This window comes from Podarcis gaigeae (assembly GCF_964106915.1).
Source record: "Podarcis gaigeae genome assembly, chromosome: 6".
In the NCBI taxonomy this organism is placed as follows: Eukaryota; Metazoa; Chordata; class Lepidosauria; order Squamata; family Lacertidae; genus Podarcis; species Podarcis gaigeae.
The window spans coordinates 79,462,380-79,489,076 of NC_139682.1; the positions used below are offsets into that span (position 1 = coordinate 79,462,380).

Here is a 26,697-nt window from a genome sequence, read left to right on the forward strand (position 1 = left end):
CTGAACATTCAGAAGAACATTTATGAGTGGAAACTTGTCAAATTCATTTCTAATAGCCGGCATTTCAGTCTTTATTTTTGCAACCAGAAAATATTTAGGCAGATGGCAAACTGTGCTTACTGCTTGTAAGTGGCAATAAATCGACATCCTCTTATCCTGTGCTGCCACAACTTACCCTCTCTCTTACCCTCTGGTCAATTGTCCTCTTCCATTTGTTAAATGTTTTGGTTACATATTGGAGAGATGAGCCTTTTTCTCCCCCAAAAAAACTCAGAAGCAGCTCTTAAGTAACATGGGAATTAATATGTACATTTTGATTTTGGTATTGTTAAGGTTATCAGCGACAGGTTATACACCTGTCCTAACCTGACTATCCTGGCAGCTGATTTTTACCTATAAAGCCTTAAATGGCTCAGAACTGCAGTATCTCAAGGACAGGCTCTCTCCGTATGGACCTACACGGACCCTGCGATCATCATCCAAGGCCCTAATTGTTTTATTCATGTTCCTATTATGTATTTTGCGTTTTTTATGTTGTGAACCACCCTGGAATCTGCAGAGGAATACAAATTTATTAAATACAAATTTAATAAATAAATAATTCCTCCCCCTCTCTAGGTTTTTTTTGTTTGTTTGCTTAGCTGATAGCTAAAGATACTTTCTCAACAGATACTGGTGGCTGGTGCTACTGGCTACTTCATATTCCACCTGCCTGGATACAGGGCCAGGGAGAAATAGTCTGACATTTTGGAATGTAGCCAGCAGATGAAGGTTTTGCAGCTAGTTGCTGAGAAGGGACAAGGTGGAGACAGGATATGCTGTTTGCCTTTCAATCTGATGCTACTTAAAAGCCTAGCCCTCACTAATGGGTCATTGCTTGCTGCCCAAAGTTCAGCTTGTATGTTAATTTATAAAGGAAGAGATAATATAAACATGACTCCAGTACTCTCCACCCACGAAAATGGCCTTGTAAAAGGCCAGTATTTTCTACCTCTGTTTGGACATGCAAACAGTATCAACCACAGATTGGTTCAACATGAGTTTTACCAATTTATAATTCCGTCAACTACAGAGCAGCTGCTTTGGGGCATGGGGCAACAAATGAATACAGATGGAAATGAATTATAATAATACTTATAGTGTGTTACACTGTTGGAGAGATGAGGAAAAACTGGTTATTGTTTTCATATTTTTTGAGTTAGAATACACTGAACCTGTTTCATTACAAAGGTATCTGTATACTATTGTAGCCATATAAACCTTTTTATTTACTACTACTGCATTTTCATGTGTTACTTTTTATTATTTCTACATGGCAAATTGAAGACCTTGTTTGGCATAGAAAAGCCAAGATACCAAGATACTATTCAAAACAGTAAGAATTTACCTACCCACTTGCTGATGTAAAATACATTTTTATCAATGATGTGTTTTTTATGAGGCAGGGATCCAAATCACAAAAGTTTGTGAAAGTGAGTAGTCTGGATATGTATTTATATATCTACAAAAATATTTCGCCTTTGACATGCAAACATTGCCATATTGGTGCTATTTAAGGGAGATAGGGAGTGTCAATATTTCAGATAACTTCTGATTATGCCTCAGAACACCTGCTTCCAGATATTACAAGGTACAGCAAATTAGTAAATGTTCTTTAGCAATAAACTAGAATTGAAAGGAGATTTGTTTGGGATTTTTTTCTTTTCTTTACTACTTCAGAAAGCTAGTTTTTGAGCCTTGTGGTGAATCTAGCGGTCACTACCTCTGGCCATCTAATGAAACAACATAGTGTCCTTACACCTTGCAGGATAAAGGTATATTAATAATCCGAATTCACTTTCCAATCAGTCCTTTCACTTTTCTGATATCAATGGCTTCTCTGATTCTAAAACCATAGGGGAGACCCCATTACTGCCACCTTCTGGTTCAATCTGTTCCTCACAGTCACTTCCAAATTTATACCAGGTAATCACATCTTAAGACACTGCTAAAAGCAAAAGCATTTGACAGAAAATCCTCACACTGTTATTAAATGCTAGTTTTATCACACCAATACAGAGGAGCAGCCTGTTTAAAAAAAAGATAGCTCTAGCAATATCTCTCTTCTGGCCTCTTTACTAGCGAAAAGGAAATCTATAAACTTATTATCTAGGGTTTAGATAAATTAAGAAGCGATCTATTCGGAACAAAAGGCAAAATTGATAGTTAATAATGTGGTGTCAGAAGAGATTAAAATTGAAAAAGGAACACGACAGGGTTGCCCTATCTCTCCATTGTTATTTATCTCGGTCCTGGAAGTGCTCTTGAATATGATTAGGAAGGACCAGTTGATCAAAGGAATTCAGGTCGGAGCTAAACAATATAAACTTAAAGCCTTTGCAGATGACCTGGTTTTGACGTTACAGGAGCCAGAATCTAGTATGAAAAGAGTTTTAGAACTGATTCAGGAATTTGGTCACGCAGCAGGATTTAAATTAAATAAGCAGAAAACTAAAGTATTGGAGAAAAATATGACGTTAATGGAAATAGAAAGGCTTCAGAAAGAGACAGATTTAAATGTGGTGAAGAAAGTGAAATACCTAGGGATAAACATGACAGCCAAAAATCTGAATCTATTTAAAGATAATTATGAAAAATGCTGGTCAGAGGTTAAAAAAGATTTAGAAATTTGGTCAAAATTGAAGCTCTCCTTGTTGGGTCGAATTGCTGCTATAAAGATGAATGTATTGCCAAAAATGTTGTTTTTGTTTCAAACCTTGCAGATTGTGGACAGGATGGACTGTTTCAAGAGGTGGCAGAGAGACATTTCTAAGTTTGTCTGGCAGGGCAAAAAGCCCAGAATAAAATTTAAAATATTGACTGATGCTAAAGAAAGAAGGGGGTTTGCCCTGCCGGACATGAAGCTATATTATGAATCAGCAGCATTCTGCTGGATGAAAGACTGGCTACTTCTTGAAAACACTGACATTTTAGATTTGGAAGGGTTTAACAATGCGTTTGGGTGGCATGCATATTTGTGGTATGACAAGGTTAGAGCTCACAAAGCATTCAAGAACCATATTGTCAGGAAAGCAGTTTTTAATGTCTGGACAAGATACAAAGATTTGTTGGAAAATAAGACCCCAAGGTGGTTGTCACCTATGGAAGCTAAGGCTCTGAAAAGACTCAATATGGAGGCCAAATGGCCGAAATATTGGGAGATACTAGAACAAAATGGAGACACATGGAGATTGCAGAGTTTTGAGAAATTAAAAGATAAAGTGCGAGATTGGCTACACTATTACCAAATTAGAGAGGTTTTTAATATGGATAAAAAAATAGGTTTCCAGGTGGAAAAATCGAAATTAGAAACGGAATTGTTAGAACCTAAGACCAAGGTACTTTTCACTTCCGGAGGCGGCGCAAAATAGCAATGGCGGTCCTCTTTACCTGGTGAAGAGGGGCTCCGCGAAAAAGGGTCGTCCGCTACGGCAAAGCGGAGACCCGTTAAGAAAAACCGCAGGCAGAGCGAGCCTGCGGCCGTGGGACTCGGCGGGCGCCCAAAGCCCCCCCGGAAACGAAGAAGGGGCTCCGTAAGGGGCTCCGGAACGCGAAAGGGGGAGCGGCGCTGTGAGTTCATCGCTCTTTTCGTGGATGCAAAGCCGCGCTGCTGCTGCTGATGAGCGCCGACCTTTCTTCTTGAAAACATCAAAATTGGCTGTTACATACCCGTGAGTAAGGGGAGCTAAACATCGGAAATTTTTGGAATTTGGTTGAAATTCGGCTGAAAACGGGAGGCGAGTAACAGGAAGTCCGTCTCCCGACACTGCTAACCAGATTAAAGCAATTGCGCAGAAGAGTGCTGAAGCGCTGAAAGGGGACTGTCAAAGTAAAACGAGGGTGTATTTGACAGACTTTGTAGTGAAAAGACAAGCAGTAAATTTTTGTAAAGGTTGTGGATTCTATCTTTGGGACCTTCTTCCTAATTTTGAGATAAGTGGAGTTAAAAGAGACAACCCAGCGATCGGGCTGTCAGTGTGCAAAGGAGAGCTGTCAAACTGCTGATACTGTTATTGGAGCTTAACTGATACATAGACTGAGACATTAACGTTAAAACATTGTTGCTGGGACCTTTCTTGACACCTTGTGGCTTCTTTTTAAGTCAGAGAAAGCCTGTGGAAACTTCCTTTTGTGCTCTGGAATTATCAAAGACTTAACATAGGGAATATAAGAACTTCAATGGCGGACAAGAGTTCTCTCCTTCCTTGAAACTTTGAAATACCCCCACCTAGAGGATTGTGGAGACATAGAGGCCTGGGAACTGTACTTTATTGTGACTCTCTGTGGTTAAATTGTTTACACTCTGGACTTTGTCTAACTTATGAAACAAAAGAAAATTTGACCTTGAACAGAGGCAGGTGTGGAATGAGTGGTACAGGGAGAACAAGAGCAGCTAAAGCTAAAGAGAAAGAAAAGAAACCAGGGCAACTTGTACAAACAACCCTATCTCATCAACGAAGATCATCCGTTCCAACTGTGCTAACAGCACAGGAGGTGGAATTTGAAGAGCCTGCTGCAGAGCCTGCTGCAGAAGATATGGCAACTGGAGGATCTGAAATAGTCCTGAAGCAAATCTTGGAACAACTTGGAATTTTAAATCAAAAAGTGGACAATCAATCATCAAAAATTGACCAAGCTACATCCTCTATTACTAAATTATCTGAGCAAGTTTCCCATCATACCCAGGCAATTGAAAAATTACAAGGGGCAACTACTGAAAATTATAAGCTTGCGGTGGAAGCTTGTCAAAAAGCAGAACAGGCGAACAAAAAGGTTGATGAGATTAGGGGGGAAGTAAGGCCTCTGAAAAGACAGGTAGGGGAACAACAAGCCTACCTGTCATTGGTTGAATTGAAAAGTAAGGAAAATAATCTCAGATTAAGGGCTATCCCAGAATTGGAGGAGGGAAACCTACAGGGATTTTTGACACTTTTGTTCTCCAAAGTCTGGGCGATAGAGGAAGATAAGGATTTTAAAATTGTGACTGCCTTTAGACTGGGAAAATTGATAAAGAAGGACAAGTCCAGAGACTGTTTGGTTATTTTGAGATCGAGAGAGGAAAGAGATAAGATACTAGGCCTACATTTTAAAAAGCCTTTGGAGATAGAAGGAAAAAAGGCTGAAATTTACAGAGACATACCTAAACACCTTTTGGACCTCAGGACTACTTATACAGATTTGACCAAACTGTTGAGATATAACACAATCCCTTATAGGTGGGAGTTCCCGCAAGGACTATCATTTACTTACAAAGGAAGGAAAGTAAGAATTAAAACACCGGAGGACCAACAGAAGTTCTTACACGACCACGAGGAGGACCTCCAGAAAGGAGCTGCAGCTTCTTGGCCTCCACCACCACCGGGACCATCTCCAAAGCCTACACCGTCTGGATCTGGACCAACATTACTACCTCCGGGATCGGGGGGAAGCCTAGATACCCCATTGTAGACCCACCATCGTAGACCTACTAATTGGACCAGGATGTCGCTGCAGCTTCTTAGTTGGAATATAAATGGCGGAAATTCTCCGGAAAAAAGAAGAAAAGTATTTCATATATTGAAAAAAGAACATTTGGACATTATTTGCCTGCAAGAAACGCATGTGACAAGGCTCCACAGAAAAGTGTTAATTAATAAAAGACTAGGCCAAGAATTTATCTCTTCGGATAAAGTGAAGAAAAGAGGTGTGGTGATATACGCAAAGGAGAGCCTGTCACCGAAATTCTTATTTAAAGATGAACATGGCAGAATTTTGGCGATTGAAATTCAGACAAAAGGAGAAAAATTTTTGATATTAGGAATCTACGCCCCAAATGAAGGAAAATCGGAATTTTTCAAGAAGCTGCATGAGATTATGCTGGACTACTTAGACTATAACAACATCATCATGATGGGTGACATGAATGGGGTTGTGTCTGTAAATATGGATAAGTCGCAAAGTGCTAACATAACGAAAGATGGCAGACTACCTAAAACTTTTTTTGAAATGACTGACAATGTGGACTTGATTGACATATGGAGGGTTAAGAACCCCCTAGGAAAAGAAGGGACTTTCTTTTCTGAAGCTCATCTGACATGGACACGAATCGACCAAATATGGATAACTAGAGGACTGGCACCCAAGACTAGAAAGGTGGAAATCTGCCCAAAAACCTGCTCCGACCATAATGCTTTGAAAATGGAATTGAGACTAAATACAACCGGATCCTTCAGATGGAAAATGAATGACACCTTATTAAGGGATGAGAAAATTGTTAAGAAGGCCCAAAAAATTTTGAAGGACTATTTTGAAATAAATTTAAATACTACTGTGGAAAAAAGAATAATCTGGGACGCAAGTAAAGCAGTTATGAGAGGGTTTCTAATACAACAAAATACGATCAAGAAAAAATTCTGGAATGAAAAGAAGGAGAAGATATTGGAAAAAATAAGAGATGGAGAGAAAAAATTAAGATCTAGGCCAAAGTCGAAGGAGGTGCTGAGAGAAGTGAAATTCTTCCAAGCACAATATTTGAAATTGATAAATCAAGAGGTGGAATGGAAAATTAAACAAATGAAACAAAGATCCTTTGAATCAGCAAATAAGTGTGGGAAACTGCTAGCATGGCAGTTGAAAAAGAGACAAAAACTTAATACTGTTACAAATCTAGAAATTGAGGGGAGAATGGTTCAGAAACCCGAGGAAATTAGAAAGTGCTTCCAGAGATATTTCAAAGAACTTTATTCACAAGGGCCACAGAAAGATTCGGAGGTGGACCAATTTCTTAAAACCAATGGATTACAGAAAATACCTCTGGAAATGAAAACAACCCTGAATAGTAATATTACACAGCAAGAAATTGAAAGTGCCATTCAGAACCTACAACTAGGCAAATCTCCAGGCCCCGACGGACTTACCTCCAAATACTATAAGGTTTTGAAAGACTATTTGATACAGCCTTTGTTGGAGGTTTGTAACCAGATTATGGAGGGGAGGAAGGCACCGGAAACGTGGAAAGAAGCCTTCATCACATTGATACCCAAACTAGAAACTGAAAAGACTCAGCTGAAGAACTACCGCCCCATCTCACTCCTAAATGTGGATTACAAAATTTTTGCAGACATTTTGGCAAGTAGGTTTAAGAAAGTGCTTAATGAAGTGATCCATAAAGACCAGGCTGGCTTTCTCCCTGGTAGGCATTTGTTTGGCAACACAAGAAACATCATCGATATTTTGGAACTTCTACAAACAAAATTAAACACTAGAGCGGTGTTAATTTTTATTGATGCGGAGAAAGCCTTCGACAATATTTCCTGGATGTTTATGAAGAAAAACTTGGAAGGGATGGGAGTGGGGCGAGGGTTTGAAAATGGAATAGAAGCAATATACTCAGAACAAAAAGCGAAATTGATAGTAAACAATGTGGTGACAGAGGAGTTTAAAATTGAAAAAGGGACACGGCAGGGGTGCCCCCTATCCCCCCTATTGTTTATTTCAGTTCTGGAGGTGCTATTGAACATGATTAGAAAAGACCGGTTGGTACAGGGAATTGAGGTCGGAGTGAAACAATATAAATTGAAAGCATTTGCAGATGACCTGGTATTAACATTACAGGAGCCAGTCTCTAGTACTAAAAGAGTGTTAGAATTAATTTCTGACTTTGGTCGGGTGGCGGGATTTAAACTGAACAAGCAAAAAACTAAGGTTCTAGCAAAAAATTTGACAACTACAGAAACAGATGAGTTTCTGAAAGAAACAGAACTAAATGTGGTTTAAAAAGTAAAATACCTAGGGGTGTATCTGACCTCCAAAAATTTGAATCTGTTTAAGGACAACTACGAGAAATGTTGGCTAGAAATCAAAAGAGATTTGGAAACATGGTCAAGATTGAAACTTTCCTTGTTGGGCCGAATAGCAGCTATAAAGATGAATGTATTGCCAAAAATGTTATTTTTGTTTCAGACCCTACAGGTCGTGGACAAGGTGGAATGCTTTGGAAAGTGGCAGAGGGATATCTCTAAGTTTGTTTGGCAGGGCAAAAAGCCCCGAATAAAGTTTAAGATACTAACTGATGCGAAAGAAAGAGGGGGATTTGCCCTGCCAGACTTGAGGTTATATTATGAAGCTGCAGCCTTCTGCTGGTTGAAGGATTGGATTTTACTGGAAAACACTGATGTCCTAGATCTGGAAGGGTTTGACAATGCTTTTGGGTGGCATGCATATTTGTGGTATGACAAGGTTAAAGTGCACAAATTGTTTAAAAACCACATTGTCAGGAGAGCAATTTTAATGGTCTGGACAAAATATAAAGACTTATTGGAGAGTAAGACTCCGAGGTGGCTCTCACCGGTGGAGGCCAAGGCACGTAAGAGACCTAACATGGAAGCCAATTGGCCTAAATATGGGGAAATTATTGAAAAGATTGGAGACAATTGGAGGCTGCAGAGCTTGGAAAAATTAAAAAACAAGGTGCGAGATTGGTTGCATTATGCACAAATTCAAGAGGTTTTTAAAGTAGACAAGAAGGTTGGATTCCAGGTGGAAAAATCGAAACTAGAGACAGAATTGTTAGAACCAAAAAGTAAACTACTTTCGAGAATGTATAACCTGCTGCTTAAATGGAATACTCAGGATGAGACAGTCAAATCCGCCATGATAAAGTGGGCGCAGGATTTGGGGCATAACATCATGTTCGAAGACTGGGAAAGGTTATGGAACACCGGAATGAAATTTACGGCATGTAGTGCCTTGAAGGAAAACATTATGAAAATGATATACCGGTGGTACATGACCCCAGTCAAGCTTGCTAAGATATATCACCTGTCTGATAATAAATGCTGGAAATGTAAAGAGGCGGAAGGGACATTCTTTCACCTCTGGTGGACCTGCCCGAAAGTGAAGGCCTTCTGGGAAATGATTCATAATGAATTAAAAAAGGTACTGAGATTTACCTTACCTAAGAAACCAGAGGCCTTCCTTCTGGGCATGGTGGACCGGAGAGTGTTTAAGAAGGACAGAACTTTTTTTATGTATGCCACTACAGCAGCAAGGATTCTGATTGCAAAATACTGGAAGACACAAGATTTACCCACACTGGAGGAATGGCACACGCAGTTGATGGATTATATGGAACTGGCCGAAATGACTGGCAGAATCCGAGACTTGGGAGAGGAAACATTTGAGGAAGATTGGAGAAAATTTAAAGACTATTTGGAAAAACATTATAAGTTGTATGAATGTTAAAAAATGCACCTTTTAGGAAATTCTAGCTTCAGTAATGTTAAATTCAAGAAATGGAAATTAAGGTACAAGGAGCTAGAGATAGAATAATGAAACAACTTTATTGTGTTAAAATGAAAATGTACATGATTTGGGTTATAATATATTTGAAATTGGGTAACATGATAAAAAGGAAGATACAATAAGTATTGAAATAAGTTAACAAATTGCAGACGTTATGTATCACAGAGAATGCAGGGTTGGGAGGATGTGGGGAAGTCCAACAGATCTGGAAAAAAGGGTAAGAAAAATTTGTAACTTTTCTTTTTGGCTTTTATAACACGTTCTTTATTCTTTTTTCTGTACTTTATAAAACTAATAAAAAATATTATAAAAAAAAAAATAAGACCAAGGTACTTTCAAGAATGTACAACTTGCTGTTAAAGTGGAATACTCAGGATGAAACGGTCAAATCAGCTATGATTAAGTAGGCACAAGACATCGGTTATAACATTATGTTTGCTGACTGGGAACGGTTATGGACCACTGGTGTGAAATTCACGGCATGTAATGCCTTGAAAGAAAATATTATGAAAATGATTTATAGGTGGTACATGACACCAGTTAAGCTTGCAAAAATATACCATTTGCCTGACAATAAATGTTGGAAATGTAAGGAAACTGAGGGAACATTCTTCCACCTCTGGTGGACATGCCCAAAGGTTAAGGCTTTCTGGGAAATTATCTATAATGAACTGAAAAAGGTATTTAAGTATACCTTCCTTAAGAAACCAGAGGCCTTTCTCTTGGGCATTGTCGGCCAGATGGTGTTAAAGAAGGACAGAACTTTCTTTATGTATGCAACAACAGCAGCAAAAATACTCATCGCAAAGTACTGGAAGACACAAGATTTGCCCACCTTGGAAGAATGGCAGATGCAATTGATTGACTACATGGAATTGGCAGAAATGACTAGCAGAATCCGAGATACGGGAGAAGAACAAACGGAAGAAGATTGGAAGAAATTTAAAGACTATCTGCAAAAACATTGCAAATTATTTGAATGTTAAAGTGATGCAGGATATAAAGATAGTGCGGCATTAGTGACATAGTTAAAAGGAATATGTAAAGATGTTTTATGAGCAATAAGTAAAGAAATATAGCAAAATTAATCAATGTTAAAATGATGGGGGATTAGAAGATAAGTGGTCAGTAGCGGAATGGTTAATTTAAAAGAAAATAAGCAATATTAAAATTAATCAAAATAGTGGAAGGATTTGCTGAAAACAAATTAGAAATTGGAATACGGAAAGGGGAGGTGTGAGGAAGTCGGGAAAGCAAGTTACAAGAAATTAAGATTTGAACTTATATACTTTTTTCTGTTCTTTTATGTTTTATATTATGTTTTGTCTGTTATTGTGTTGTTTTGTGTTGTTATGATAAAAGTTTGTTGAAACTTTAATAAAAATATTTTTTTTAAAAAATAGATAAATTAAAATAGCATCTTCTGTTGCACCTTGCAGTCCTTGCGATAGCATTAATCTGATGCTATTGCCCAACAGAACCTGCATTATCTCTCTATGGACAAGGTTAATATGAACAAATCACATTAAATATACATTCATATAAATAGATACTGTTTCAGTTGACACAGCTGGGAATCTTTCAGTTTCCACATTTATTTTCACAAGTGAGGATTTATACAAAGATCGGCAGGTAGCAGGGCCCTCTGTGATACACTTTTCCTTGTCGCCAGTGCTATTTTTCTAGAGAAAGAAGTGCCGAAACTCACCACAAACGCCTCCCTTGTTTTCTTATACAGTGGTACCTCAGGTTAAGTACTTAATTCATTCTGGAGGTCCGTTCTTAACCTGAAACTGTTCTTAACCTGAAGCACCACTGCTGCTGCGCCGCCGGAGCCCGATTTCTGTTCTTATCCTGAAGCAAAGTTCTTAACCTGAAGCACTATTTCTGAGTTAGCGGAGTGTGTAACCTGAAGCGTATGTAACCCGCGGTACCACTGTAATGGCAATGGAGGCCACCTGAGGGGTGCTGGAACTGAGTTCCAGTGAGTTCTGGCTGAAAAAAACCCTGCTTGTTGCCAATTCAGATGGATTGGAGCAGCAGGAAATCATCTGATGCTCAGAGTCTGTGTCAATCCTGCAGGAGAAGTCAGGGAAGAGGAAGCTAATACTCAGGGTCTCCTGAGACATCTTCTGAGTCCATGTTATAGGGCAGGGCTCTTTGATATTACTTATGAGGGCTGTTTTTAGAGTTGATTGAGGAAGAGCTTCAGCCGAAGGACCTGGACATTATGGCTGCCAACTGTGAGATGGCTGTAGCCATATTCTCTGCATGACAAGTGGTCATGTGTGCTATTCTTCAAGATTATTTGCGGGCCCTTGGGAAACTCCAGTTTAAAATTTGATTAGGAGGTGTTGCAGTTCCTAGAGGCAGAAGGTGCAATATCTTGTGAGCATCTGCTTGACTGCCCAGAGAAAATGAGCAAAGTTCCATTGTGAGCATTATGCCTCCTGGGCTCCATTACCTAGTGTACACATTGAAGTCTGATGCAGGAATACAGCATTCTTGATACACTTTGTATAAATAACCTACAAGCAACATCTTGAAGGGATAAAGGCTTACAAGATACTTAGAAACACAATTTCCCCTGCGAAAAACAGAAGTTTGTCCTCTCACTCCCACACAATTTTTTTTATTTTTTTTTGGCAAGCACCTTAATTTCAGATGCTGCCATAAGTTAAGTTCTGACAACGGGAGCACTGGAATAATCGGAAAGCACACTTGAGGGTCCCCACGCGGAAAACATTTGGCACAAGTAGTGTGTGGATGTTTTATGCTTGCTGTTTGCAGAACAGAGAAGCTCATCAGATGGCCAGGCAATTAGGGAATCATAGCAAGCACAATTCCCCCACAGCTAAAAGCAAAGCTAAAAGAACAGACGTAATTCTAGCTGATTTTTACGACTATGTCAGGGACAACAGCTCCATCAGCCTCGCTTTGTATCATCACAGATTTAGGTATGTGCCTTCCTCTGATTTTCAGCTGCCACCAACTCACCAGGAATGCCTTCAGAACCTCATAGTAGCATGTATAGTAGACTTAGGCATGAGATGGATGCCAATGCTAGAGACAACTGTCTCTCTCACTAACGGTTTACTCCAACTGACTAACCTCCAGCCAATCAGTCTGCTGTCACCCAGACCAATCAGATTGAATTTACCTGATCCACGCTCCATCTAATAAGATTTTTAAGCCATCATCTCTCTTTCCACTGACAGAACTGTCATCTGATCTACCGCTGCACAGGCTTGCAACATTTTTAATAGTACACAGCCTCAAACCTTTAAAGTCACAGTCACAGAACACCCCCTCCCTCAAAAAATAATAATAACATGAACATAAACATATATGCAGCATTCCTCCACAGACTACATGGTGGCTTACTGGTGCATGATCTGTGCTTTTAGAAACTCTGGGATTCAGTATATTGACCAGCATGAGACAGAAGGAACAGTGTTTAATAGTCTTTTATTAACACAATGGCTTCCCACCACAGTTGCAATATTAAGGTAAAGGTAAAGGTACCCCTGCCCGTACGGGCCAGTCTTGCCAGACTCTGGGGTTGTGCGCCCATCTCACTCAAGAGGCCAGGGGCCAGCGCTGTCCGAAGACACTTCTGGGTCATGTAGCCAGCGTGACATCGCTGCTCTGGCAAGCCAGAGCTGCACACGGAAACACCGTTTACCTTCCCGCTAGAAAGCAGTCCCTATTTATCTACTTGCGCCCAAGGGTGCTTTCGAACTGCTAGGTTGGCAGGCGCTGGGACCGAGCAACGGGAGCGCACCCCGCCGTGGGATTCGAACCGCCGACCTTTCGATCGGCAAGCCCTAGGCGCTGAGGCTTGCAATATTAGGCACCAGGCAAAAACATTCCTCTTCTCCCAGACCTTTGGCTAATTAAACTATCTATGGCTGTTTAAAGGACACGGGTGGCACTGTGGGTTAAACCACAGAGTCTAGGACTTGCCGATCAGAAGGTCGGCGGTTCGAATCCCCGCGACGGGGTGAATTGCCGTTGCTCAGTCCTTGCTCCTGCCAACCTAGCAGTTCGAAAGCACGTCAAAGTGCAAGTAGATAAATAGGTACCGCTCCAGCGGGAAGGTAAACGGTGTTTCTGTGCACTGCTCTGGTTCGCCAGAAGCGGCTTAGTCATGCTGGCCATATGACCCAGAAGCTGTACGCCGGCTCCCTCGGCCAATAAAGCGAGATGAGTGCCGCAACCCCAGAGTCGGCCACGACTGGACCTAATGGTCAGGGGTCTCTTTACCTATGTGCGGGGGCATTGCTTTTTTGTTACTAGTTGTGTATTTTTGTGTTTGATATTGTAATGCTTCCTGTGATGCTTGGATGAAGAGTGGTATAGAAATGCATGATTCTGGCTTTGCAACTAGAATGAAAGATGTGCATACCTGGAAACTGAAGGCTACCTCAGCTGTCATCTTACCCTGCCTCCCCTGCTCCCTTTTTTGGTATCTAAAGGCAGCACACAGGCATTCATATGTTTATCCATTTGGTCATTGCCTAATTCATTTTTAAAATAATTGTTCAAAGTACAGAATTGCTCCAGGCAAGGGTTTTTGGTGACATCATGGCTCTAGGATCCAACCAGAACCAGGCATTTGTTTATTCAATTATTTTCAAAAAGAAAATATGCCACTGTTTAGCTAAGACATTTCCAGAGTAGTTAACAGTATTATAATTAAATATGATGTAATAAAAGAAATTCAAACAAGACAGGAAACAAGCAGACAAAACAATCACAGAAGAGATGGGGAGGAGGGGAACCTGGTAAACAAAAACAAAATGGTGGAAAGCGGAATCAATCAATTAAAATCATCTAACTGACACGCTAAAATGCTGTACTTTGCCTACTCTATGCATATAGTATTGGAAGCTTAAGGCAATCTGAATTAACTTTGTCCCTATGAACTTAAGGGGACCCACTTGCAACTGAGATAACACCTGTCTTCAAAATCCCTCAATTGGTTCCATTTCTTGGTCACAATAGTGAGTGACTGAATGCACAGCAAAAAAGGCAGAGATCATTCTCTCATACCAACGTGCCTCCCTTGATTCAGTGCTTCCTTTCCTACCTCAGCAACCTGGCATCTGACTCCAGGCGCTGTCTTAGTTCCTGGCAGGCCCAAAAAGGATGCTTTCCCTGTAAGTCAAGATCTAATTTAGTCTCTTTGGAAATGTTACATGGCCATTTAATGATGCAGAGGAGGGAAACAGAAATACTAACAAGATATTCATTTCCTCTGTTTTTTTCTGATCTAATCTAGCCGTCAGGAAATATGGAAAATCATGGTAATGTGTGGGTTTTGCTGTTTGTATTCCAAGCATCACACGCTTCTCAGCTTTGGTTTTTAGCATGGTACAGATGAGGTAACCCACACAATAACAACCATTGGATACAGCCCTATATTTCTTACCATGCAGATTGATTTGTCTGTAATTGAGCGAACTCAGGATCCATTGACCGTGGTTGGAATGGAACATGCAGCCTTTGATTTGGAACTTTAATTCCTCTTATGCTCTATACCAAGGGTAGCCTGTGAAAATTGCCTCTTGAATATGCTGGGCTCAGGCTGCTAAGGGCTATGTAGATCATTATTTCCACTTTGGAATCAATCCAGAATGCAACAGGGAACCAGGGCAGCCACTGAAATGACACTTTCCTACCTAGGCTCGTAGTAAAAATTAGAGTAAGACTTCATTGGAGAAAAATGTTACAATAGAAGGAGTCCCAGGACTGACCATTCTCGTATGGACAAACATAAATTATGGAAAAGAAAGGGGCAAACTTGCTGCAACAAGACTGGAGAGAGGAGATAGACCCCAGACATTTAGAGGCACTCTCTAATATCTCCCAAGCTTCATCGCTGAAACGGGGGGGGGGGGGGGCTTACATTTTATTTGGGCTAAAATTCAGTGGCAGGAAGGGAGTAACTTCTTGTTTTGTATTTTTAAAAGCTTATTATTCTCAACAGAGCAAGGGAGAACAACAAAAATAAGCAGGCTTATGTGCTCTGATTCCTTCACTGGATCAAGACCTATGGTCTCAGATGTAGATCCAGTTGCTCCACTTGCATGGTGCAAGTTGCATTCCAAGGGAAAGGGATCTAATGTGATCTCCATCCATGCGATATAGATCTCCATCCAGTCTCAGAGATTTGCATGTGCCAGTTCAGAACCGTCTGCAGTATTTTGATGCTTAGTGAACTAGGCAACACATCTGTAAGTATGGCCTCATCAACACGTGAACAGTATATTTGATGGTGGCATCACAAGACTGAACGAACCTGGGAGACGTTTTCACCAGAACACTTCACAATCTAGTTTTCTCTAAAGATCTGTAATTTCTTAGGTGGTAAAATGTCTGAAGTTTGCCAGGCTCAAGAGAGCTCAAAGGGGCTGAGATTAGGCCCATTGCAACCCTCTAATCAGTGTTTTCAAATTACTGTTTCCTAATAAATTTAATGTTGTGGGGTTGTTTTAAAGACGGAGATAATCTCCTCGAGGGATAAGTATGTTACTTCAGTGGTCCATTTGCATCTGTTTAAGTTATCAAGTCCTCGTGTTTTTATTCCTAAGTCCATTTTTTGCCCATATGTCCACCCACCCATCCCATTCATGAAGAGTTCGGAGTTGTGGATTTGGCAAATCCAACAGCCAGTTCTGTTGTTCTAATTTATAAGGATGCCGATGGACCTATGGGATATGGCCAGCAATTTGAAGAAAAACCACAGGAGGTTTCTCTTTGGTTGATTTATGGCAACCTGTCATGATTACGATACATACACAGAATGACTGCGATATATACCAGAGTCAAGTGGTGCTTCTAGAAGCGAAGAAAAAATGTTTGAAAGAAGGGTTTTGTCAGTGTTTGGCCAAAAGGCAAAGGATTGGTTAAATCATAACTTGAATCACAGAGGCCCAGATTCAACTGTAAACTGGAGTGCTAGTGTTTCCACCCGATCTCCTTCCCTTGAGTACCCCCTATGCCTCCCCCAAATGCACTCTGGAGGGTCAGTAGGACCCCCAAAACAGCATGTGGGGCAGTGGAAAGAGAGGGGGGATTGGTCTGTTGGGCAAGCAGAAATACTTGTGCTAATGAAACAATCAGAAGAGTGCAATGTATTCCGCCCACAGTGTTTATTTTTGTCACCAGCTAGTTCCTTATTTCAATGGAGCACTGATTCCAACTCATCTCTGGGCAGCCACATAGGCCAAGTTCACAGGCACTGAAATCCTACCACATGCAGACAGTTGTGTAAAGAAAGTAACATCAAATATGATGGACCACACAGCTTTCTACTAGTGAATTGTGTAAGAGTTGCCTTTTAAAAATGTGCCTGAAAAGAAGCTTTTCGTGGTCAGTGGCAACTATAGAGGGGAGGCTGGTCAATTTTTAAGAAGAGAAGAGTTTTGAAATGAATTAGGGCAGTGGCAGCATAAATGAAATCGAAATAAAACTGTCTGCTTAGAGCAACTTGTCAAAAGGCACAAATATAGGAGTGCAGAAAGCCAGCCCAGGAATGGCACAGGAAGACTTTTTAAACTACTGGTGCTAATGAGGGCTCATTGCTGGGTTCTGTGTTGTGTATCAAAGGACCTTAGAGAAGCACTATGTTGAGCAGCATGGGCAAATAAGAGGAGATGTGGAGATCATTCGAGGTGGAGAGTTATCAGTGTAAGATATCTTTTATTGAGCCACATTATCAAAACACTCAACATGCTGGACATCAGAACTCATTGTACAGCAGCTAAATCAAACATTTGCATGATAAAACAAACTGGCACGTTATTGATAAACAGATGCCAACTCAGTCCAAAGAGGTGTGCTCTGGTGGATGATCACTCCTCAAGATGGGAGTCTCCCTAAGCTCACCCAGTGTCCAGCAAAATAAATCCAAAGAAGAATTTGACTGATAAATAAGAACTGACTATGACTAAAAGCATTCTTACACATTTGTCCTTAATGATGACATAGTTAGATTCGGTAGTCTATTTAGAACAACACCATATATTTTCCACCTTCAAAGTAAGCTCTGTTATTAATTGAAGAACCTATCCATTCTTAAGGAAATCAGCCCTGAGTGCTCACTGGAAGGACAGATCGTGAAGCTGAGGCTCCAGTACTTTGGCCACCTCATGGGAAGAGAAGATTCCCTGGAAAAGACCCAGAAGTTGGGAAAGATTGAGGGCACAAGAAGAAGGGGACAACAGAGGACGAGATGGTTGGACAGTGTTTTCAAAGCTACCAGCATGAGTTTAACCAAACTGCAGGAGGCAGTGGAAGACAGGAGTGCCTGGTGTGCTCTGGTCCACCGGGTCATGAAGAGTCGGACACAACTAAACAACAACAGGGCAATAAAAGCACAGAGATACAAAACATAGCTGGATATAATTCATGTGGGGAAAAAGAGATGCAGAGACAAATTCCCCAAGTGTTAAAACACTTTCGGTTGTAGGGGTCATTGTACATATTATGCTTTAGTTGCTTTACATTACCTGTTTTAGACAAAATAAAGATGGGATGCAAAATTATACAAAACAAAATACTCTGGAGCACAAACAAACTTACACTGAGGACCTGTCACAACCGTTGCACTTGGAACAAAGGGAGCAAACCCAATGGAATTAATTGTCCTAAATTAGTCTTGCGCATTACTTTTAATGGGTCTGCTTTGAGTAGGACTAATGTTGCATACAATCCACAGGAAGCTATCTTCCGCCAAATCAATCTGGTATAAGTTTAGTACTGTCTACTCTAGCTGAGAGTGGCTCTCCAGGGTCAGACATCAGATACACACCATAAATTTAAAGTACATCCAAAGCACATTTAAAGGAGATTATTTACCCCAAAGAATCCTGGAAACTGTAGTCAACCCCACACAGAGATAAAATTCCCCTGCATTCTTAACGAACTACAGTTCCCAATATTATTTAAGGGGAAGCCATGTACTTTAAATGTATGCTGGATGTGCTTTAAAAGCATGGTGCGGATCTCCCCTCCGGCTAAGGTCTTCCTCATCACTTTATACCAGAACCTTCTAATGGAGATACCAGGGAATGAACCTGGGACTTTCTGCAGGCAAGGCATCTTCTCTATCTCCCATATACCTGTAAAAGTCTCTGTGTTTACATATTAAGCACAGGTATGAACTACTCTCTGTTTTACACTAGTTTTAACTGCCAATAATAATAATAATAATTTATTATTAATACCCCGCCCATCTGACTGGGTTTCCCCAGCCACTCTGGGCGGCTTCCAACCGAATATTAAAAACAATACAGCATCAGACATTAAAAACTTCCCTAAACAGGGCCGCCTTCAGTTGTCTTTTAAAAGTAAAATAGTTGTTTATTGCCTTGACATCTGCTGGGAGGGCATTCCACAGGGCAGGTGCCACTACCGAGAAGTCCCTCTGCCTGGTTCCCTGTAACCTCACTTCTCACAGTAAGGGAACCACCAGAAGGCCCTCGGAACTGGACCTCAGTGTCCGGGCTGAACGATGGGGGTGGAGGCGTTCCTTCAGGTATACAGGACCGAGGCCATTTAGGGCTTTAAAGGTCAGCACCAACACTTTGAATTGTGCTCGGAAATGTACTGGGAGCCAATGGTTTTCTTAAAAGGGTCCTAAGGACTGTAGTTTGGTTTGCCAAGAATGGCATGTTAGAGATCCCTAACAACGTCCCACCACTTCTAAACTTCAATTCACAGGGTTTCCGAAGAAGAAGAAAATGACCAGATTAAGTTTTTAGTGTAGATTTGTCTCTTGTATTTTTCACACGTTGTTCTTTAAAGAAGAAATACATTAAGCCACTTTGAACATTCCAGTTTTAGTGGAGACCCCAGCTCTACAGTGTGCATGCCCTAAAACTCTACAGTGGGAATCAGCACTGTGTCTGCCTTCACCCCTACTGCTTACTGCTCTGCTTGCTGTATAGTAAATGGAAGCAAATAATGCAGATATTGACCAATTAATCCTTCCAAATCACTTTCTAAAGATAAAAGTATCACATAAAAGCTAAGCATTATGAACTAAGACAGGGCTAATGCTGGGATTGAAAATGTCGATTTTCATCATCTGTACCCTAGGTAATCCTGGGATTTATAACACAGATGTGTGAGGTCTGGGTTGTTGTTTTTTTAAAAAAAGAGGAACATAATTGAGGGGAAATAGAGATGTAATAAAGTAAGTTCTTTTCCACTGGTTCACAAGAAAATGAGAGAGAGAAAGAGAGAGAGAGAGAGAGAGAGAGAGAGAGAGAGAGAGAGAGAGAGAGAGATGGAGCACACAAAGCCATTGCAATTTGTCTCACTTCCTAAAACCACTAGTTTTATTAGTAGCTATGGGATGTCCTCTAGATGTAAGGAAGAGCCAGAGTTATGAATGATCTCTTGCTCTTAGCTCCAGTGAAGGGAGAAATCAGCAGCTTCAGAGAGAAAGTGAGATAACCAAATAGGGGGAAGTTAGGATGAAATTGGACAACATTTAAATGCATGTAACAGACCAAAGAACTTTTTTAAAAAAATAAAAAAGAGAGAGAAACTGAGGTGGCAGGGCAGGAATGGGGAAGTGATGAGTGTTTGGCCCATTTTCCACCCACTGCTCCTCTGCTCCAGATCCATTGTCGGGTTCCAAACACATCTTGGCAAGCACACATTTAGGAGAATAATAGGAAGAGAAAGGAGGAGGAGGAAGTGTGGCGATTCCACTGCAAAAGCATGCAGTTAGCCCAGGAGGCTGGAGAAAATGCTAGTTGGAAAGATGTTTATACACATCTTGCTGTTAATCGTTCATTTGCCCCACACGTTTTGTCCAACACTTTTCAATGTGTTTCCCTGTCACTTTCCTAACTGCAAAACGTCCAGTGGGGTTTTTGTTGTTGTTGTTTCAAGTGGTTTGGTGGTGCTAGGGTGACAGCTTGCTTTAAATCACTTTAATTTCACACAACTAGAATTACAGTACATGCCTGAATCCCCCCACAAATTAGTGACACTCTGGAGGCACGCTGTCTTTTTGGGTAACAGGGGTCACAAACATACTTGACCTATACATACAGTACTGAGCTATACCATTCAGATTGCAGTATTCCAGAGTTAGGGAGCCATAACTGAGAAGGCACAAAACCATGAAAAGGAGGAGAAGGTTAGGAATAAATAAAAAGAGAAAAAATTCTTAAATGCTTTATTTGGCAAAGGAGGAAGCCAATAAGGAGAATTGCCTCGTGAGTTCCCAGAGCCCTGGGTCTGAGGTTTTTCACCACTGGTGTACAGGACTGCAGCTTTAGTTATTTCAGTGCTTTTTGTATACTAAAAACAGTTATTATTAAATCTATGCTTTCAGGCATTAATCTGCATCAAAATTTGCATTTGAAGAGTGTTTTCTGGAGGCATCTCTCGAATTAATCCCCATTGTCCTACAGGTCTCAAATTATGCCAAAGCTATGCTCAATAAATACATAAATACATTCTGGCGTCCATGATTTACCTGGTGAGATTCTGAAGGGGCTGCTGTTGGAACTGTTAATGGACAGAAATTCAGATATAGGAACTTATTTCAGAATAAAAGTGGTTTTAGATACAAACTGAGGCTGATTTACATGAGATTATTCAGCATTGTTGAAAGAATGCTAACAAATTTATCCCCACATCAATTCAAATGCATGCAGTGCTTTCCATAACTCAAAAAACTCAGGTACAAAGATAGAGGTAAAAACAGACATGATATACGGTATAAAGTGATCACAACAGTGAGGCTCTGTACAAAACAAACATTTAAAGCACATTCCACCTCCACCCTCCAAATAATCCTGGGAATTATAGTTCACTCCTATCAGATCTACAACTCCCAGCACCCTTAACAAACTACATTTCCCAGGACACTTTGTGGGAGAATGTGCTTTAAATATGTGTTGTATGTGCAGTTTAAGAGCCTTGCATTGCAACTTGCATTACAAATGTAATATGGATCTGTTCCTAGTCTTACATCTTCCCTTGTTGGTTATATGGGATGTCTCTCTCTTTTTAAAAAAACAATGCATCATGTGTGGGTTTATATGTTCATTCTTCACCTTACCTCCCCCCCCCAAAAAAAAAACCCACCTATAATGCAAAACAGATTATATGAGAAGTGGGTTGGAGATGTGGTAGACAGTAGCCAGTAGGAACTACACAGCTGCACCATGCTGAAACCATTTTTGTTTGTTTACAAGAGCTTGTCCCAAAGCAAGGGGGAATGTACATTTTCTTAGGAAACACCACCATTGTGTCTGTGTTCCCTCAGAAGTTTATTTGTCATGCCAAACGAGCTAGAACTAGATCTGAGTGCTGATGAAGTCAGTCCATTACATTTCCTGTTTCCCATCCCACTTACAGCCCAGCTTCGTGACATCATTATGGATTTATTTTTCAGACAGCCTGAATACAATCTCCTGTTTGCAAGGAGAATGACAAAGGCTACAGATCTCCCCCAAGGCTAAGATCCACATTTTTCAGTGACTCCTTGACAACAGAAATAATTGCTTTTCATTTTAGGAGCATATGGTGGGATGGAGGCACAGCTGGTTCACTTGCTATTTCCACGTTTTGGGGAAAGGAGGAGGTGGAGAGGTAATATTCCATTCCTATTATTTGCCATGATTCCAGCCTCCAGCAGGGCTCTGAACCCAGACTCTAAGCTGGAGAGACGGTGCATGACTATGGTCTTGCAAGTTCACCTGCAGGGAGGTCAAGTACTGCTAACAATAGTACCCAGTGCTTTTTTTGGTGAGGGGGTTTTAAAAATGAGGTTCCACTACCCAAATATTGATAAAAGTCCTGTGGGTGCCAGCACAAAATGGCTGCCAAAGGCAGCAAAAAGAAGTGCCAGTACCAGTGAATACTGTCACAAAATAAGCAATGCGAGTATTCAAAAAATACCAGTCAGTACTGATTAAAGACCTAGTAACAGAGACCATCTTTGTAGTCGCCTGAATCCCTTGAGGAACAGCACCCCATATATCCAAAGCTTCATTATCTCCCTGCTTTCTTACCACAAATGCCAATGGATCCATCAAGATTCTACAGGACAGTAACATGTGGGGGCCCCTCAGACTGGCACTGCTTTCAGGTGGGATTCAATCACACCCTACCAAAGTCAGTTAAAGCTGGTATGGAGCTCTTGGGAGGGGCTGTGCGTCTCATGTAGCCACCAATCAGCTGTGCAGCAGATGCGTGAATAAGGAAAGCCAAGCATGAATGACTGCCTCTCATCATCTGTGTGATGGGCTATTTGCTACAAACAACATTAACATTCATCAGTTTTTGGAGCAACTAGAAAGCGGAGTTCCTGCCACGCTTACTGAAAAGTTTTGACCACCTTGGACCACCTTGTGTTTTGTTTTTGAATTACATTTTTAAAGGGTGCACAATTTTGCTTTAAAAATCTGCACTGTCATTCAAAGTAATGGAGTTACCAGGTTACTTGTATGGAAAGGAAACAAACTAGACTAAAACCATTCCATTAATCCTCTAAAGAGGGAACATATTAAAAGAGATTGGAAAATTCTAGTTCTGGAGACCTTGACAACACCATCCTAAAACCATCCAAGAGCCTTGCAAGGGATGCTTGCCTATTCACCCTTCCTTGCAAAGTGAGACAAGAGAGTTTTTAAAAAAGAAAAAGTCAAGGGAGTCGTTATTCCTCATCCACCTTCCCTTCTGGTCTTGCTTTTAATAGTAGCCAGACACAAATAAATTAAGCATGTTAAGGTTTTCCTGACATGGGGATAAAGGGATGAGAAAAATTTCACCTGCTGAGTTTTTCAGACCAGGCAGGAAGAGGATTAGAAACAAAAATAGCCACACTTGATGACACTGGGATCAGTTCTGACCGAGAGGCAGAGGGGATAAATGGGCTGAAATGTGATCCTGCCTGGTCCCTAGAAGTATTGGACATGTCTTTTATGGCCTCCTTTCTCATCGGCTACTGGATTCTTCTACTGAAGTTACCAGCATACATTCATGTATGGCTTATTTCACTGAAGGCAATGCTATGCTTGACTTAAAACAAAAAAGTTGGAGGGTTCATTTTAAAGCTTCTACTAACCATTTTTGTAAAGGATTCCTTTTCTATACTTCTACAGATTTTTTGTTGTGGTGTGTGTGTGTGTGTGTGTGTGTGTGTGTGTGAGAGAGAGAGAGAGAGAGAGAGAGAGAGAGAGAAAAGAAGCATACCCTATGTTTTGATGTTAAATGTGAGTCTGTTTCTGCATAGGATTCATGTGTGTTCAAACATACATTTATATACAAGGGACATCAAAATGTACATGTAATTGATTTATTTCATAACATTTATATAGCACTTGGTTGTGGGGTGGGAGGGAACCCTCAAAGGAGTTTAGGTAGGCAAGTATGCATATATGTGTGTATATGGTCAGTAGGAAAGTGAAAGAATTATCATCTCCCTTCTTCCAAAGGGCTGCCTCCAAAATCATCCTGAATCCAAGACCCAGCCAGTCAGATTCTCACTGACCTCACCATGATTCCTGCTCAGCAGAGGATATTTCCTTACCTGGATTTTCTGAAGAAGTTGTGTTCATCAGGCCTCTGAATATTGCCTTGATTTCTAGTTCCTTCTTGGAGACCAGGGGGTGGACTTTGCACTGCCTGCAGCACATCTTGAAGAGGTTGCAAAGCCTTGTCAACCTAGGACAGAATGGAAGGAAAGTAAGAAACTGGCTTGTAGTGTCTGCACTGAACTTTGGGGGCCTTGACACCTCCAGGATATGCTTTCATGAGTATCCTGTGGACAGAAATAGGACCCAAAAGGAAGATTTTGCAAAAGACCCTCCAAAACACTGAGGATCACCTTTCTGTAATTATACCCACAAAGGAAACAGGCAATCATGCATTTAAAATGGTCCTAACTAATGGTATTAATTCTCTTAGTATTCACTTTTATAGCTTCTGGTGGATTATGCTGCTTTACTTTTTTGTTTCTGAAAAAATTCTAGGCCGCCCTTCATTCAGTGGATTCTAGTACAGTTTCCAAGTATAACAATACAATATATAACATCTTCTTCTTCAGTATTTCACTGTATATGCTCCAAAAACCTTGCACCTAACTGACTGTGTACTCCTCCCTCTGACTGTGTACTCCTCCCTCTACCAAGACATACAGAGTAGTTTCTGCTGACCCAATGAAGAAGCAAGAATCTCAAAAGCAAAGGACTAGACCAGGGGTGGGCAACCTAAGGCCCATGAGCCACAAGCGGCCACAAGCGGCCCACGGGGGTCATTTAACTGGACCTGAGCTACCCCCGAACTGAGCTGCCCACTTGGTGAGTCCCTGTGCGCTGCACTAAACCAACATAGCACGGCGCAGGAACTTGCAGACGCTGGAAATCGTGGGCACGCATGCTCAGGTGCGCATGTGATCTGGCCCACGGAGGGATCTCCGCTGGAGTGAACCGGCCCAGGCAAGGTAAACCTTGCCAACCGCTGGACTAGACACTTCACTCAACCATTTAGATACATCACCTATGGCAGACCAGCCAGCCAGGCACCCTGTTTAAACTGGGCCTGTTTCTCATGACATACATAATCATGACATACATAATCATGATGTTATGGGTTTGTGGGGGGCCAGATTCCCCTAAATTCCTGGGTGCCAAATCCTCCCCATAATTCCTGGATTTGGTAACAGTTAGACTTAATCAAGGTTTGGTTAAACTTTGCCCAACACAGAACTCCCTAGATTTGATTATCCTAATGAGCCAAGCCAGCTCAGCAGAATTAGCTGGATGGGCCATTAGCAGGGGACAAAGACCAGTGATAGCCCATCAAGGAGGACATCAGAGGGCAAGACTGCTAGGCAAAGAAGAGTGTGGTCCCTTCTTTGTTGAGTGCTAGTGAACAAAGGCAAAGGCCAGCTTTAGAGTTTCAACTTTGAATGATGTGGGCTGGGGCGGGGGTCTTGAAGTTGGAGAGCTCCATGTGAGCTGGAGATGACAAGACTGGAAATAAGAGACACAGAGGATGGCTTATTGTTGTCTTTTGAACCCAATGCTGCCCTTAAGGGGGAAGCCAGACCCTCATAGGATGTGAATGCTCTGCAATCACTCCACCTAGCTGCAGGTTGTATATATGTGTAAATAAAACCATATATCATTAAAACAACCTCTGCTGTGCCTCATTGTCCGAAAAGGAAACACAGACCCTGGAAATCACACCTGCAACCCCTGGACTCTCACACCACTTCTGGAAATTGGGGTGGCATGTAACAATATGAATACTAGAACACAGACCTGACCTCCATTGCCTTTTGGCTCATAAATGTATGTGATAATGCGGCTCCTGGTTAAAAAATAAATAAAAGCCTTGAGGATTGAGGAATGTATGAGATTTGCATCTCCAGATATTAGGAGGTTTTTGGGCAAGATGCCTCCTCCTGTCACCACCCACTCTGGGCCCAATTCTCAGTTCTGCCTGGGGATGTGGAAGGGAAGTGATTAAGCAGCTGCTGTTGCTCCCTCTAGACCAGAGGAAGAGAGAGCAGGCAAGCAGACAGCAGTGGGGACAGGAGAAGCATCTGGATTAGGGTGCTCTAATGGTTAACCATGGTCCCAAGAATCCTGGCCTCTGGTTCAGGGTAGCAAGCCATCCTTTGCACACCTACCTGGGAGTAAGTGTCAATGAAATCAGTGGGACTTAACTTCTCAGTAGATGTGCATGGGATCTCACTTCTTTAACAAGACAAGCAGCACAGAAAGAGGCATGTGTGTGCCTGTGTTAAATATAAAATATTTTGTTGAGCTGAAATGATACGGCATAAAACCATTCCAAGCTCCATGTGTAGGAGGGTTACTGGAATCCAAGAACTAGCAGATGCCTTGGGCTTTGAGTGAAGGCAGACGTCTCGTCCGGAACTCAGCCCAGGTTTGTGGCTTTATTCCAAAGCCAGGCCCTCATGCAGCCAAGTCTCAAAGGAAGAGACAGGGTCTATAGCATGGAAAATCTAAGTTAAAAGGTAGTAAGACGTAGATTATGAGTCGAGGAGTACAAAAGGTGCAAAGTGTGTGTGTGTGTGTGTGTGTGTGTGTGTGTGTGTGTGTGTTAGTGGTCATGTAAGTTGACTGGTTGACAACACACATCTCAACCAATATACATAATTTCCAGGTTGTTCGCAAGTGCACGGTGTGATGATTTAAATAGTAACGTCTGAACATAGACAATTTGCCGATTCTGATTGACAGTGGCTTTCCAGGGTCTCAGGCAGGATCTTTCTCATCACCTCCTACTTGATCCTTAAAAAGAAGAAGCAGTACCTGTGCGGTCCTTATTTAACTGGAGATGCCAGCTGAACATGGGTTCTTATGCAGG

General features: G+C 41.3%; 1 protein-coding gene and 1 long non-coding RNA gene across 2 annotated transcripts in view; one reads left to right on the forward strand and one right to left on the reverse strand.

Annotated features, from left to right (window-relative positions):
* Positions 1–24,214, reverse strand: part of VAV3 (vav guanine nucleotide exchange factor 3) — a 212,923-nt gene extending 188,709 nt beyond the window's left edge. The window contains exon 1 of the mRNA XM_083745820.1: positions 23,888–24,214. The gene's annotated coding sequence lies outside the window, so the exon portion shown is untranslated. The remainder of the gene's footprint in view (positions 1–23,887) is intronic.
* The window catches only part of LOC310847761, a 41,255-nt gene extending 16,857 nt beyond the window's left edge, over positions 1–24,398 (forward strand). Inside the window, exon 2 of the long non-coding RNA XR_014566002.1 lies at positions 23,793–24,398. This is a non-coding gene — a long non-coding RNA (uncharacterized lncRNA). The remainder of the gene's footprint in view (positions 1–23,792) is intronic.
* Positions 24,399–26,697: the final 2,299 nt, after the last annotated feature.